Below are 17,610 nucleotides of genomic sequence, written 5' to 3' on the forward strand. Positions count from 1 at the left end.
TTGGTATAGTACTTTTCCTGTAGTTGGAGTCCTGTAACATTTCTTTGGAATTTTAGGTCACTGAAAAGCTTTGTACTTTCATTCTATTTTTGGCTGCGGAGTAATTGAAACACTATCTGTTCTCCTGCATTTTCATTGTATCTGGTATTCCTCCCTTACTGTGTGCCTGCATTACCGGATAACAGTTTCTGCGTGTCAACGCGCCGCTTTTTTGTACAATGTGTTCTTGTAGGTTTATAGAGGTAGTTCGCCTAAATGTTTGTGATTTGAGCGAATCCACGGCAACTTTCTCATTTCAGCGCATTATTTGTTAAAAATGGGGGAGAAGTTGACAGCGCATATTCCCATTTTTCTTTAAGCTTTTGGTTTAGTAAATTCTCCATGATAATGAAAAAATTTGGAGCTTATAAGTGTTCCCCCTACCTTTTCGAAAACTGGCTGCTTGTTTCTGATCTAAAAGGGTGTTTACGAGAGTTGAGATACGGGCTAGTTGGCTGATCATATTTTATGAAACAAAGCAAGGAACAAGGACGTACACAGATGGATATTTCGGATAGAAGTATGGGTTGGGTTTCAAGACGTTATCTATCATCAGGTTACAAGAAGATTCAACGCGATAGCAAAAATGAATTTGTTAGGGGGTAGGCAAGAACGTAACTGTTTCAATCTCGGTGGCCGCTTGTGATGCTCCTTGCAGGTTGGGGTAAGGGTGAGTGATAAGAAACAGATGGAAGAGCGTCACACGTTATGTATAACAGTTCTAGAAATTAGCCGCACAGTGCTTGCGGATATTATCACGGTCATCTCAAATTAGTATACCGCTCCCGCCTAACAGTGCCTCAAATACTACACAATACCAGTGCCAAGCCGTTTCAAGTCCTCTCCTTTAAGCTTTAGCCTTAACTTAATGCCGAGATTTGATTTTTCAATACGCTCTCTTTTTGAAAGATAGCAGTAAGAGGGACTTTCTGACCGGAAATTCTCAGCAACTTATTCTACGCAATTGAGATTCTACTTTCACTACACAGAAAAGTGATCAACAATTTACTTAAGCTAGTGTTATGTTAACGCAACGATCGCGAAATTAGGTGCTCTGTTAACAGCAAATAGACGGTTACACTGGCGCTTTCTCACAGCCACTGACCTACTTTCACCTGCTCTTGACATGCTGTGATAAACTTCGGAGAGGTTATGTAACCTTGACTGAGACACACTTCCCCACTTCTCCGGTCAAGGGGACCGCTCGCAACGGAGTTTGTAGAGATTTTCTAGTCCTTTTACATATGCCTATTTTTAGCCTTGCTTCTCCTGACATTCTCTGAGCAGCTGATCACTTGTACCCTTACTCAACTGCTTCCCCCCCACCGAGATATACCCGAATAGAAATGATTTAAATGGCCACAGAGATGGTGCCCCACCCACGCGCCCCAGAACACAAAAAACACTTACGGCATTCAGCCAGCAGCATGCACATAGGGGTCAGAGTGGCTGAAGACGTCGTAGCCGACAAGATGCCGTCGTTCGGAGGACGTCGCCACATCCAAAGCAGTGATGCTGCGTGCAAAGACAATGCCATGCATTACGTGCAAAAATGTGTACACAACGCAAGCTTATGAGCTTTCTGCTAATTAGGCTGCAATTACTATACCAGGGAATTATATTTAATTGTTGTATTGCACCTTATCTTCGACACAGTTTCCTGAACCGTAGGTTTAAAGACTATACGCACAGTTCTTGCGTCGTCTTTTTGAGGGCGCAGGCAGCATGCGGACAGTGGGACAGACCGGATGAAAGTTTTAAACAGACCACTTGTTTACACTGTGCTGACCGTATTTTCCCTGCGTAAAGAGCGAGATATCGTGCGAAACGTACAAAAATTATCGGTGAAGGCCCTTTATGCTTTATGCCATTAACTGGGCACACAGATAAACTGAGATTACAATAATCGGGCACCATACAATGTGCCCGCTACGATCACGAGGGTAACGGATTTGTGCGTCCTTGTCAACTTCATCAAAGAACTGACCCGAATGAGAAGCTGAAAGCTCGCGGGTCAGGTCGAAGTCGTAGACTTCGAAGCCGCAGGAGCCAATTACACCGACTGCGGGACTAATGACTCTTACGGTTCCTTCTTGCGTGCCCAACGAAACTGTTTTTTGGTTCCTTCGGTTTTGTTACACATAAGCGGAAATAGCTATCATGCCTGAATAATAAAAGTGTGCTAAAAATGCAATTTATGGCAGCCATGGACGTGGCATGGTGCCCAATGAGACAAGATCGACGAAGTCTCGCCTTTGTCGCTAACAAAAGCAGAATGCGGTCGCGCACAACGATGAGAGGGCGGTAAAGAGCATCACTAAGAATGTAGAGGGTGAGCGCCAGGACGCATCAATGAGCGAGAACATCCATATCGGAACTTGTGAAACAGTTTCACCGCGGAGATGGCGAAACGAACAGAATTACTGGCACAATGCAAATCTTGAAAATCGATGGAAGATGCCGGGCGTGGCGCCTAGCTCGGAGACTCGGGAAAAGCCGGCGGCGATTCCAGTAGCAATTAGACCTGGCAAATTCTTATTGAATGCTGACGCCTTCCAATTATGATTCGTACTCTTGACGACTAATAATAGGGCTAACTTAAGTGCAGGAAACGTCCACGTGAAGCAATAACGTGGCTCTTTTCAATAAATATCTTCTAAGCATTGCTTTTTGTAGTTCTGGCAATTTAGGATGTGTACACATTGCAAATAGGGCTTAACAAAGCAATGCTCTTCTGAGGATTAACTATATCACAAGTGCGCTTCGGAGCACAATGCCAGTGCTCTGCGACACACCATGCAGCGCAGGCGGTGGTGCCATTTGGCGCGTTTTAGGATAGTATGTTAAAGTGCAACTTCAATGCGACCTTTTCAACTGGGCCGACAATGCACAGATCGATCCGAGCATTGGAACCTACACAACCGGCTCGACGCGAAGTGCCGCCGGTCTCACAACCGACGCCTCAGAGAGTCGAGGGGGGCATATGTGCTTCCCTGGTGGCTGCCTGGGGGAGTGCCAGGGCGTGGCGTCTGTTCCGCTCGCTGCTGGAACCTCCCATACAACGGGCCCCTTACCTGGCCATCGCAGTGGCAGGGGGTCTCACCTACCAGCAACTGGCTGACAAGCTGGCAGAGGCCCTCCTCCCCCGGGAGCCTCCTCCTGCAGGGCTGTACCCAAGGCGGAACCGCCTCCAGCCAGCCTGCAGACACGCGGCGTACATCACGGCTGTCTGCTCTACGGCCCTCACGAGGAGGGAACTCTCCTCTGCCCTGCTGCACTCCAAGCGATGCAGTGCCCCTGGACCAGATGGCATCACCTGTTCCAGACATACAACGAGGTCTGGTCCACAGGCCGCCTGCCTGAGGCCTGGCGCACAGCCCTGGTGGTCCCAGTCCTCAAAGCGGGCAAGCCACCGGCCGACCTGTTGTCATACAGGCCGGTGTCTCTGACCTCGGTTCCTGGGAAGCTCATGGAATCCATGGCCTTGGGGAGGCTGAAGTGGATCGCTGCGGCCACCGGCTTCCTGCCCGAGCAGCAGTCCGGGTTCCGGAGACCCCGCTGTACTGCCTACGCCATAGCGGACATCGTGTCCCACCTCGAGGATGCACGCCACTCCCACCACGTCATCTGCCTCACACTCCTGGACGTGAAGGGGGCATTCGACAATGTCTACCATGAGGCGATCCTCGAGGCCATGGACTGCCTTGGAGTCACCAGCAACCTTCGGGGGTACATCCGTGGGTTCCTGCAGGACCGGAGGAGCTGTGTCCGGGCTGGAGGTGCTACCAGTGCCAGGCCCTCACCAGAGGGGTTCCCCAGGGCAGCGTGCTGAGCCCCATGCTGTTCAACTTGGTGATGGCCCAGCTGCCCAGCTGCCTCCCAGATGGCCTGAAACTTCACGTCCACATTGCCATATACGCGGACGACATTGCCCTTTGGTGTCGCGGACCACGGCTCCAGAGGGTTCAGGTCATCAGGAATGTACAACGAGCCATCACCAGGGTCAGTTCCTACCTAGAACGGGTTGGCCTGCAGCTCTCCCCCACCAAGTCGGAGGCCATGCTGCTCAACATGCGGCCAGGAGCACGCCCGGGAAAGACCTGCCTCAGCGTCGCAGGACGGGAGCTCCCATGGCGGCACTGCTGCCGCTACCTGGGCTTCCTTATTGACCGCCACCTCACCTGGCGTCGAGCAGTCAAGGCGTTCTACCGACTGGCAACCAGGGTCCGTGGTGCCATCCGGAGTCTCCTGGCTGGGGGGAACGGCGTCACCCCACAAATGAGGCCCCGGTTCTTCCAGGCCATGGCAGGGGCTCAGTTCCTGTATGCCCTCCAGCTGGTCCAGATGACCATCCACCAGCAGCTGGCCATCGAGCGATCCCAGAGGGCTGCAGTTCGTCTGTGTCTGGGACTTCCCCGTGGCTCCCAGGTCCCGGCCACACTTGCAGAGGCCGGCGTGTGGCCCATGATGCTGCAGGCCCAGCGGACGGCACTCCGCCATGCTGAGCGACTGCACCTCGCCCCGGACGGACGTCCCCTCCTGGAGCGCCTCCTAGGCCACCCTCATTTGCGAATGGGGAAGTTTGCCCAGGAGCTCGAGCAGCTGGTGGGTGGACAGCCAGAGCACCTTCCTCCCCCTCCACGACCGGACCAGGGCCACCTATTCCGGGTGCTCATGCCACCACGGGGCGCCAAGCCGAAGCGCCTCACCCCTGCAGTTGGCCTCCAGCAGGAAGCAGCAGCGATCCTGGAGGAGGCCCTGGCCGGCTGCACGCAGCTATAAACAGACGGGTCGGTCCTCATGTATGCCTGCCCGTCTGCTGCGGCTGCCTGCACCGCACCTTCGTTGGAAGAAAGCCGGCAGGCCAGACATCCGTCCGTGGCCAGCTCGACCACAGCAGAGCTGGCGGCCCTCCACCTGGCTGCCGACATCCTGGAGTCCCACCCCGCACTGCAGTCTGCAGCCATTCTGAGCGACTCCAAGGTTGCCCTCCAGCTTCTGCAAGAGCCACGGAGCCGGCTGCCCGTCGTACGCAAGCTGGCCGCCAGACTGGACAACATCTGTTCCCGTGCCTCTCACTCTCCCTAGCCTGGATCACCAGTCACGTCGGAGTCCCAGGCAATAAGGAAGCAGATGCCATGGCCAAGGCTGCCCACGGAAGCTGTACCCCCTGCTCTACCGCTGTGGTGCCCCTGGATGTTGCCAGAACCGTCACGGAGCGGCAGCTACTAATGGAGCACCTAGACCCCAGGGTTGCCCAAGAGACACCCCCTCAACGCCTGCCAGATAAAGGGCTCACCAGACGGCAGAGGTCCCTTCTCCGGCTCCGCATCGGATGCTCCTGGACCGGGGCTAGGCTCCATCGCAAGGGTTTGGCCCTCACGGCGGACTGCTCCCGCTGCGGCCATATGGAGGAGACCACCGATCACCTCCTCCTCGATTGCCCTGCCTTGGCCATCCACCAGGCAAAGCTGGCTGCCTGCTACCGAGACCTGAGCCTTCCATATGACTCGGCCAGTGCCCTCCTCTTGCCCACCGGTCCCAACGCTTCCAAAGCGCTCCGGGCTCTCCTAGCCTTCCTGGAGGAGACGGGCCTGGACGGCTATTGCCAGCCCAAAGCAGCTGACTGACTGTCTGATACGACTGCGTCTCCCACCTCTCTATACTTCCCCTTTCTCTCCTTCCTTTAAAACTCTACCTATCCTTCTCTCTATCTGCACGCTGGCAGTGGTGGTGGCGCGGTAACATCAGTCACAGGCCCGTGCACTTTCCTTTCCTCTTTCCCTTTCATCCACTTACTACTACTACTACCGACAATGCGACCATACACAGTGAAAAAGCGGTTCGCTGGTCATAAAGGGTTGGATCGCGTTATTACTTAACACGTAATAAGTGGTTCAGGCTTATTTCAAGAACCAATGGTAGACTGAAAAATCATGATGTTATGAATCTATTACGCATAAAAATCCTGCCGCCTTCTACAGAGCGCATCTGGCCGCAATCTCCCGCTATAACACGCAGACTCTTATCCGCAGGCCATAGCAAGAGCCACCGGAGCGTTGCAGGTGATACTGAGCGAGACTGTAAATTCATATGACCGTTTGAAATGCTCCTCACATCGCACTTACTTTGGGCGAGGAAGCCGGTCTCGACGCCCTCCGGTGGCACCCACATGACGATTGCACTTCGGAGCTTGGGCTAATTGACCCAGAGATGCCGCTGTTCCAAAAGGAAAACGAGTGCGTCAGTGTAAGAAAAGCTTAAAACATACACCAAAGAAGAATCGAATCAAGAAAACATGTACTGGGCTATTTGAGAGATGTTTACAGCGAGAGTAGGTTCCTTCACAACTCTTTACGCAGTGAGCATGTAGGGGCGAGCTTTCCTCAACCGAGAGGCGATAAAGAGACATTAGTTTTCAGCTGGCAGGTTTCGTGTAGAATGGTGCAGGAGGATACATAAGAGTAATAACATTGCTGTGAAGATGACAGTAATGACTTCTTTTTAATCCGCCTTCAAATACACTGTAATCAGCCTTCAATGCACCCTAATCCCCTAATTCAACTTAATACTACAAAGACTATTCTTCAAACGACCACAATCCACCAGAATGCACAATCCACCCGTATATGCGCGTTCTATATTGTACCTTGCACTGTTCAGTCAATCAATTTTTGAACTGTTGCTGACAACACACAACCTACACAATTGTTGCTCCATTAGCTGGATTTTCTTTTTTTTGTGAATCGACGAAGTGAACGAAAGTTCAGTTCGGATTCCCTTCGAGCTAGAGCTCCCATTCAAAAATTCAACGGCCTCGGCGCTCCCGAAAGCAGTCTTCACTACTCGATGTGGCTAGCTGGCCGTTCCATTTGCCAACACTGAATAACGGAATTTCGACATTACCGGGTATACGTCTTCTCAAAAGCAGCCGCATAGCAGCGGTAGATTATTATCGCTCTTTTCCTAGCAGTAACACGAACGCCCTTGACATCCGACGCCTCAGATACTACACAAAAACTCTGATCTCAAGCTTCAGGCGTAAGTTAATTGGCGAGATTCAACTAGCTATTCTTGAAGAATAGCAGCAAGCCGGTCTTTCTGACCCGAGAGACTCCGCATTGCATTCGTTGTGTTCTGCGCCATTCGCCTTCTACCTTCCTTTACCATAACACTGATCATCAATTTAGTACAGCTTGTCTGACGTTGGTGCGCTGTCAAGCGCTGCAAAGCATCCCCCGGATTATATTTTAGGAATATGTCAACAGAAAATCGCTACATTTGTAAGCCACCGCATACGCTAGATTCACTTTTTTTCGCCTCAAAAACCAACCTGGTTTCCTGACCAATGGTTTGCATGCTCGCGTCCCGATGTGAAAGTCCAGAGTACAATTACTGGTGCGTTCGCAAGAAATTTTATTTTTCATTGATAGCGCGGTGGTGGCATACCGAAAACCTTCCTAGACAATTTAACATTCCACGCCAATGGCTGTGTGTAAAAATGACCACCCTTCCGTATCCGCCGCAACATGGAAGGGGGCTAATTTGGGGCTGCTTTCTAAGACGGGTTTCCATACATATGGCTGGAACGATGGCAAAGGTATAGATTGTGGACATGTAAAACATTGTCACGAATGACGAGTTGCAAACGCACAGATCGGGGCAGACAGGCTGATTCTTGAGCCGGAGAACGCATCATACGGTATGCGGGAAGAGAGACCGGAGGTGGAGCCAAGCTCGCCTCGCCTCGACGAGGAACCTGCAACATTATAGGAGCGACGTCGTCAGAGGAGACCCAATGAAACCATTGGACACAGTAGGACCCTACGCGGCCGTAACTAATTGTATTCTTGGCCGGGCCTTTAAACTGCTCCCAAACTTCGCATTTGTAAATACAGCACACGCTACAAGGTCTCCTCAGAGCTCTCAGGCGTAGCATTGAGTGGAAATTGAAGTGTTCGGTTGGTCGGCAAGTTTTTCCTAATTTTTCATAAGCAGGCAAAAAGGAAGACTTCCCGAGTGTGTCTTGCATTGATTTTTGCTGGAAGGGGCACCTTCACCGAGAACTAGGAAGAAACACTTTTAGTTTACTTTGGTGCCAAGACTCCGTGCATGGCTTGGAGCATTATAGAGGTTTGTCTTCATCTGTGACGTAAGAAAATGACTGTGTGGATGCAGAAAAGAACGCCATAGGATCCTAGGGTCAGAGGTGCTGGTTGGGCGATGTCACGAATTTCTATTAATGGCAATGACAGCTTCTATGCAAGCCCAACAGAAGCAGGCTTTATTCGGATAGTCAAGTTCCGTAATGCAAAAGCGGCTAAGACTATCCTGCCTGAAATACAGCGTCTACAACGTCCATAATGCTAAAGCTAAATTACTGACAGCTGTAAAATACGTCAGCCGAAGCAGTGCAATAATGCCCCAAAAGAAAATGTCTACGAAGGCTCGTCTATGTCGCTAACAGCAGCTGTATGCGGCCCCACACAAAAATGAAAAGGTTGCCGATTGCGCCTGTAAGACCTCAAAGGGACGGGAGGTATAAAAGGAGTTAATAAGGGAAAGCTTCGTGGAAAGCGCGCTCCTAACCTTGTGAAACGAAGCGGCTGGAAGCATCGGCACCACGTAAAACACGAAAATCTGAGGACGCAGATCGTGCTGGCCGCCTCAGAGATGCTGGAGATGCCGGCGGCAATTGCACCGGATCTAGCGGAGAGGTCTTTCATTGGGGGGTGGGTGAGGCTGACGGCTAAAACGGCGTGCATTTACACTTTCACCGCCGTTACCACTGTTCTGCTGACTTTCGGTTTTCGAATTCCAGCCGCGTTTCCGGTCTTTGGAAGAGGTGCCTCCAATTAGTCGGAGGGCTTCACAGCAAATGTGCCATAGATGCAACCGGTAATTCAAATACTGAACGCATACTCCAGGTTCACATATTTTCGAGAAAATGCAACACTGTACTGTGGCCTATGGTTTCTGTGCTCGCCACACAGTATAAAAGTGCTGCTTTCGATTGCCCGCAGCTTTGGAAGAAATCTAATGAGTGATACCACGGTGACGACGTGGTATTTTACATGAGCACTTTTGTAGTCGACGGCTGCGAGGTTGGTAGCCAATGAGACTTATAATTTTGAAAAACTGCTGACCGATCAACTGAACATGACATGCACAGAGAAATGTATAAAAATTCTGCCTCCCCTTCCCCGCCTTCCCCTCAAAACGAATGGCACCAGCCCCTTCATTCCCATATCTGGCCGTTTTTTTTAAATTTTGGTTTGTCATTGTTATTTCTCCCCTGGTGGACCATCATACACTGCGGCCGCTACGATCACAAGAGTGTAGCTGTAACCACCGTGATGAAATTTCGTTCAAAAATTGTGGCGAAGTGACGAGCTTCAAACTTACAGATCGGGTCGAACACGCTGACTTGGGAGCAGCGGAAGCCATCACACCGGTTGCGGTGAGTGGGGCCGGAGTGTGGTGGACTTTTCCGGGATGTCTTCGAACCTGGAGCACCACAGAAAGAGAACAAAGAGGAAGGATTGGAAGCACTGGATCCGGAGTGCGACGCTACGCGACCGTAACCAGTCGCACTCTTGAACGGTGCTCCAAGGTGCTCTCCAACTTCGCCTTATAAGAGCGCAGGCAACAAGGGCGTGTCAAATCACACAGCAAGCAGCATGGAGCGGGAATAGTAGTGCGCGATTTGTCGGCTAGTTGCACTACTCAATTTTGCATAGAAGGGGTAATCGGTTGACTGCCAGAGTATGTCTTGCATAGACATTAAGGGGCATTTTTACCGAGAATTAGGGACAAGCACTCCATTTACTTGACTGGCACATCATGGAGCATGGCTATGAGCATTAAATTTACATCATCCGTGACGTAATAAGGTTGTTACCGAGAGGGTACAGAAAAGAAGGTCAGTGGCTCCTAGGCTCAGACGCGCTCGTGCTGCGCTGTCCCGAATTATTGGTAATCGCGAATGCAGTTCCTTGCGGGAACCCCACTGAAACTGGCCTTTTTTGGTTAGTCCGAGTTAGGAGCCGAGGGGCATGTCAAACTACAATTTCTGTTTTTTTTCCCTCGACCATCACCATGTGTACATGAAAAAATAAATTGAAATTGTTACGCAAAAGCTGCTAAGACTATCATGTCTGAAATACAGCCTACAATGCGTGTAATCGCAAAACATTCAAAGCTGTAAAGTAGCCAGCCGAGGCTGTGCGTTGCCCGTAAAGACAATATCTAGGAAGGCTCGTCGCTAACGGCATCTGTTTGCAGCCACACCTAAAAATGAGTAGGCAGAGCAACGGGATGTACGAGGAAGCAATCCTTGTCAATCAGCAAAAGCCTTGGGAAATGCACGATTCCGAGCTTGTGATACGAGGCGGCTGAAAGCGGTGGCATCACGAAAACATTGGCGAGAGTAATATAACGTTAGCGCTCTGCGACAGACCATGCTAGTGCTGCGTTTCAGGTAATACTGTGCGCGAATGTAAAAGTGCAAGGCCGTCTGCAATGTATCTTACGCAGGGCTGCCTTCCGGCGAGGAAGCCGGTCTTGACTTCCCGTGGCACCCACATGACGACGGCACTTCAGAGGCACAGGGCAACCGGCCCCGTTGTGGCTATTTTTTCTGACCCCGGGGGTGCCGGCACTGCATCGCAACATGCAATGTGATTTAAAAACTTCACACATTCCAACGAAGATATGAATCAACAAACTTTTCGACCGCACATCTTCACAGATGTCTACAGCTAGAGCAGAGTCCTTCACATTTGCATATGCAGTGAGTGGGTGGCTGCCAGCGTGGGTCCAGCCGAGAGGCAAAACCAGACACGATATGATAGCTTGCAGTGTTTAGTTTCATTATAAGTAATTGCAGGAGAGGAAAGCGAAGTGAAACAGGGAGGTAGATCTTGGGTAACTGACACATGGGCAACTCGCATGGCGGGGTTGTGAGCCTGCTAGCGATACTCCGATCTGCCGCGTGGTGTATAATGCATGAGAGCGTGGCATACACATCCAGAGCAGAGAGTAAATGAGCGCTCCCTACAAGAGAACTGCGCAGCCTTCAAATATTGTAAAGGTTTCAAAAGTAATGGTCACTACCAAGAGTTCGTTACACTGTGTCTTTTTTTCTCTAAGAAAAGTGTGTTGTCACCAGACTTGTTCGCCGGGTTGGCAACTAGCATTCCTGTTCGTAATTAACAGATTATACCGCGTTCACTGCAGCTTGCCGCTAACTCTAATTTTTAAGCTAATTTATGCACCATCAATTTCCTCCAGTTGACAATGTATGGCGCACTCTAAACAGCGGATGAAAGTTCGTTTGTGCGTTAAAAACAGACACCGACTGCGCATGTCAATCTCTCATGTGTCCTTCCAGATAGAGAATTGCGCATGTGCTGCACAAGTTCGTGCTCGCAAGAGACCAACGGTGGATTGACGTGCATGCGAAAGGCGCACACGTGCAGAGAAATGTGAGGAGGTGTGGTCACATGGCCTGTCTGCCCATTCTCGCAATGTGCATGCACGTCTATCCACCGTTGGTCTCTTGCGAGCACGAACTTGTGCAGCTCATGCGCAATTCTCTATCTGGAAGGACACATGAGAGATTGACACACGCAGTCGGTGTCTGTTTTTAACGCACAAACGAATTTTCATCCACTGTTTAGATTGTGCCACACCTTGTCAACTGGAGGAATGTGATGGCGACATAAATTAGCATAAAAATTAGAGTTAGCGGCCAGCTGCAGTGGACTCGGTGTAGTTTGTTTAACAACAGGGATGTTATTTACGAAACAGGCGATCAAGTCTGGGTTTGGAGCCAAATCTGCATGCGAGGGCACACCGAAAAGCTTCTGCATCGATATTTTGGCCCCTACGAGGTTCTTCGGCAACTAAGTGAGTTGAACTACGAAGTTCTGCGCCAATAAACAGTTTGCTCCTCTAGACGGCCGACCTTCGAAGTCGTCGACGTTGCACGGATGAAGCCGTACTATGCCCCCTAGCGCTTCAGGCGTGTCTACAACAGATGTCAGACACATGCGACGTCTCTCCCTGCTTCCCATTGTTGCGGCACCGAGTCGGTGCTCTTCAGAGAGGAGGAGTAATGCCACAGTGCGGCCATACAGTGCGCAGTATCGCGGCCGAACTGTTTTACCTGGCGCTTGGCAAGCCTTGGACATGCTAGGGACTAGTGCTTTGTCGTCTTCCTCGCTTGAGCTCCCTGCAGTCTGACACGTCTCAGCAAGTCCGAGTAAACCTGTTTTTTCGCACGTCAACTGTTCTTTTGAAAATATTGCAACAAAAAATACGTTCCCGTCTACACAAGTTTTATATTACGCCTAGATGTTTGAACTGTTGTTGCTGATTGTGCAGCATAACATCTTTATATTTTTATGCCATTCCCTGCAAATTTTATATTCGTAGATAAAACAAGTTGACACACGTTTAGTTCCGTTTCCCTTTGAATTTGTGCTACTGTTCACCACAATAATCGACCTTGGCGATGCCGAAAGCAGTTTCTCGATACTTAAAGGTGGCCGTCTTATTTCACAGCACAGATTCATGAAGTTTCTACGTGATGAGGTTACAACTGTTCACGAAGGTAATCGCTAGCAGCGGCCGAATATTACGAACGCTCCCGCCTTCCTGTGGCTCATGCCTCAAAAACTACAATGTGACCGCAATGTTTGCGGATTACGTTCAAGCTTCAGCCATAACTTGACGAGATTCAACTTTTCATGAACTGTCTTCTTGAAGGATAGGGGTAAGCAGGTCGCCCGACAACACTCCGGACTGCATTGTACGCCATTCCTATTCTATAAACTTCCATTCCTGGAATATAGATCAACAATTTAGTGAAATAAGTCTGTGTCATACTGAAGCATCGTTCTAGAAATTACGTGCTAATTATCTCCAAAGTGACTTATCGGGTACATATCAAAAGGCAATAAAAGATTACTCAGGCACTTTAACATAGACGTTTTGCTTTGGGCACATCTTGACATGCAGGGAAAAACATCTGAGATATTGTGCAGCCTTAACTGAGACACTCAGACCCTCTCTTCTTCTATGGAGAAGAGTGATAGCCAGGGAGATAAGTCTAGATAGATTTTTTCCACCCCCTGAACGTATGCTTCATCCTTGCCTTCCTTTCCCTCACTTTACCTCAGCAGCTAATCCGTTTCTACCCTTACTCTCTTCTTTCTCCTCCTCCCCCATTTCTCACTCCACTCTCAATTGGCAGATGTTAACTTGCAACAAGGATGCGCCAAGAAAAAAGCCTCATTGCTTTTAGCATGGACATGATTACCGGACTAGTACAGGACGTCGCAGCAGACGAAGTGCTGCCGCTCCATAGGGCGTTTCCATATCCAAAGCGCTGCTGCTGTCTGCGAAAGCCATGCATGCAAGCATTACAACGAGCCACAGAAGAGCTGTGGAAGCTTAAACAGACAGTGTTAGGGAGAAAATTTTCACTAGTCAATGGGCTCTGATAACTGATTAGCCTCTAGGCTCTCTATAGGCACGTCATATGCTACTTGTACCGTCTGTTATAATACCTTAGTGTTTGATTGTGCTGAAGACAAGACAGATGCATGCAGGAATGCTTATTGTATAGGTAGTAATAGTTAATTGCAAATGCCGATGATAAGTTGGACAGCGATGGGTTGAGTGACAATCGAAATCATGCCTTGGAGGATAACCTGGAGTTAACCTCTCTTGCGAAAAGTACAAAAGCAATTCCATTGCATGTCCTGGGCAGCCCATAGCGTCCCGGTTAGGTGCTTCAAAGTTTTTTTCGCCCGGAAGCAGGTGAGACTAGGAATGGATCCTTCCAATAAATTTGAAAATTATGTTGAAACATTTTTGCATAAAGAAAAGGCTGTGGTTCAACACGGCTTGAACTTAGTGTTACGAGCCAAAGCATGTCTCCACTGTCTGAAAACCAAAGTCAAGGTCAAGGGTCAAATTAGGTGCCGAACGGTTATAGTCATATGATCACTAGCTCATACTACCATAGTTTGGGCCATACCGCCATGCACTTAAGTTCCGTTTGACCTTGTGAGGCATTGAAGGTCATTGTCTTAGCCACATAGAAATCAAAAGTTGTCCCCTGAGGAGTAGAGCTGCCACTCTAAAACGAAATATTTCTCGTGAGTGAGAGATATGAGGGATCCGAAATGTTTTTAGGAGTGGAAGCAAATTTACGCCGTTCACAAAATCACTATTGCATGGCAAGGAAACCATATGGAGGGAGGCGTTTACAGCCTCACAGCGTTTCTGTATTTCGCCTTCATCGATATACAGTAGTGAACCAAAAAAGATATATTAAAGCGAAAGCTCTAGCACGCTAGTCGAAAGACTCGTGGCAGAAGGCGAGCGGGCACGACTGCCTAACGGGGCCGCCTCACCGAGGCCCATGGCAGGGATTCCTTCGTCGAGCGTGTGCGTGGCCCCTGCCGCGACGAGCCTGGAGTAGCTGCGGCCGAGGTGTCGTCTGCGTTGGTTTGGCCGGCTGCTCCCTGTGCGTCGACCCGTCGGGCTCTCGGGCTCTGCGTAGTATCGACACAGGGAATTTAGCATCGTCGAATTCGTGCTACCATATAAGTGACGGCCATTCGCAGTCTGGCAGCGATTAAAAGGTGAGGCCAGTTTTTGTTTCATGAATAGTGGTTATTGCTATATTTTTTCAGTTTAAATACTCAAGAATAAAGCGTACACAGTCGAACCCGATAACAGCGTTCGAAATTAAGCTAAGATATTTAGACCCACTTGGCGCCTATAATGGCACATTCTCGTTAAAGTACGGATGTTTGCACGGCTTGAACGAAGGCAAAGCGCGAAGCAGGGGTGAAGCCAACAGATAGCCTTGCGCAGCCAAGCTCAGCGTTCTACAGCGGGCAGTTTTTTTGTGACGCTTCAAAACGTAGGAATCAACAGAATCGGCGGCCGTTGAAGCGATCATTCTGAGAGCATCTCTTTCGAGCACAGCCTTCTGGTATTTCGCCTTTCGAACCTCGTTTAAAGTAACTCGAATCGTTCCGCAGCCTCACTGGAACAATAGCGGTCAAGAATTTTCGCGACGTGTCCAGCGCGTGGCGAAAATGCATCTCTGCGCCGACGTAACAGGGCTCTTTCGTTTCTCGCAACCTCTCAAACCTACCTTCCGCGTGCCGTGCGTAGATCTGAACCTGCGCCAAGTGCCGCTTCGCCACCCGCGTGGTGTCTGCTCTAGGCGCCATGGTGGACAAAGCAGATCGCGTTACCTACTTTCAGGGCACCTCTGCATGCGAGTCACCAGCCACATATTTTCCCGAATTTTTGTAGTGCGCAAGCAATAAGGCCCTGACTCAACGACTTCCACGATCTTAGCCTGAAACCTGCTTGACTCTGGCAGGTGGTCCACCACCTACCCACCGGGTTGTGTGGCAACGGGCGCACTCAGTCTAAAGGTTGCCTGACCTTGAAAACCAAGCCTCGGACCGAAGCCGAGGAGGAAGCCGCAGTGCTAGCCAACTTAGTTGGCATTTGGCCTACCCACGCTAAATCGTCCGTCATTTTTATCTTGTGTTCTTCATAGGAGTGATCCGTAATCTCAAACAAGCGCATGCTGAAAAAAACTAAGGGGATGGGATGGCGTTACTGGGTTAAGGCCCATATATGCGAAATTGCTAATTCTCCACATAAGACTCATAGGTCGCTGGAAGTCCTCATGCCACTTCTCACGCAGTGGTGCAGCGGCTAGGTGAGGCGCCACTGCCCTGCAATGGCAGGTGCTGCCACCGGTGGTGCTTGTGAGACCCGAATGGTTCTTCCTAAGCAGCCTCTCGCGACCAGTCATTAAGTGCCACATGCCATGGTGGTCAGTTTTCTCACAATTCCGTGAGCAGGCTGCGATGACGCCAGAAGGTCATGCGACCAGGTGGCCCACCTTGGTTGCTTCAGCAGCCGGTTGCTCCGGCCGCTCCAGCTACGACACATTAAACCGTCACCAACACTGACGCAACGCATTTTTTTCGATACGGTGGTACTAACGTTCTAGCATTACAATGAACAAAAAGACCCCCAGTTTGAGAATGACCACTTCTCCTAATCGCGAGGACGGTTTAATACTCAGGCCTCTGCGAAAAATGCGTTTACGGTAAGCATTAAGAAAGAAAAGAAATGTGCGAGGAATTGTTCGCGTGAAGGAAGCAAGCAAGAATACTAATGCTTGGCAACAATGTCAGATCCATCCTCGAGTTCAGCAGTCAACGTGGCTAATGCGATTGAAATTGCCGTCCGAGGCAATCATGTTGTGTAAACGTTCTCACGTCAACAATAGTAGGCTATACACATCAGGGTGAAGCCCTGCGAACAAGTGGGTATGCCAGACATGAATGCAGAAGGGGACATTGCGTGGAAAGCGCGGACCAACGCACAAACGACACTCCTCTGGAGCATTCTCCGGAGGGTGTACCTTCGGGAACGCACCGGTAAAAATTTATCTCCTACCTGCAATACTAGAAACTCCCACTCAGCACCTTCCGCATTCAACAACCCAGCAACCATAGCATTCGCAACGGATGCTTCATCCCTAGGCCCCCGTACGTTGCAGTTGCCTAGTGGATATCGTGTTACCTGTCTTTAGCTCTTTCTTCAGTTTTCTGCCGGTGGCGTCGGCGTCCGCAACACCACCGCCGGGCAGCACCGGATCAAACTTTACCTTCGGACACCCACCGGTGAAAATGCCCCTAAGATTTAAGGCGCCAACACCTTCCCAGTACAAGGCGTATTGTCTCACAACTACAGCATCGCTGCGCTAGCCTAGTTGTTCCACTGTAATGTGTCAACTCAACTATGCCCTCATTTATTCGTGGTCACAAGCAAACTCTACGCTGGATCATTCGCATTACAAACAGGTAACCAACCTGTGAATTGTGGTCTCTTTGTGTCAAACGCAAACATAAAAAAGAGCATTTCCTTTCCGTCGTAATGCTTAGAACAGTCGCATTTTACGCAGAGGCCTTAGTATTCCAATGTTCTTCGCAACCAGGAGGACTGATCATCCTCACATTCGGAGGCTCGTTGTCTGCTCGTTCAACTCGAGCGCTTCGGAAATTTAGGGTCAGGGGTGTGAAGAACACGAAAGCAAAAAAAATAGAAAAAATTGTTTTCGCACGCATGTTGAGTACCCTGGTAAGGGGCGACGCGATCCGCTTCACACATCACGGCGGCACTACGAAATATAGACCAGACGCCTGGCGGATGACGAAGCCGCAACTGGCGCAGGTCGCGACCCCCGTACAGCATGTGTAGGGCAGGAGTGAGTGTACACTGGCTGAGGTCATGCACGGGTGCAGTTCTGCCACGTGCTCGCACGTCCGTCAAGCTTTTGATCACGACTCTGCCTAACTTTCCTTCCACCGGCTCCTTCTCAGGGAAGTTTCCTATGGGAAAGAGCTGCCGGTTGAACACCCTGCTTGCGCTGGGCGCCATCCGCTCTTCTGGACTGTGGCTTGCGAAGTGCGTAAAAGGCAGCATCGCGGCGCCTTCGCTATGTGTTACTACGAAATG

Source organism: Amblyomma americanum, chromosome 2 (genome assembly GCF_052857255.1).
Source record: "Amblyomma americanum isolate KBUSLIRL-KWMA chromosome 2, ASM5285725v1, whole genome shotgun sequence".
In the NCBI taxonomy this organism is placed as follows: Eukaryota; Metazoa; Arthropoda; class Arachnida; order Ixodida; family Ixodidae; genus Amblyomma; species Amblyomma americanum.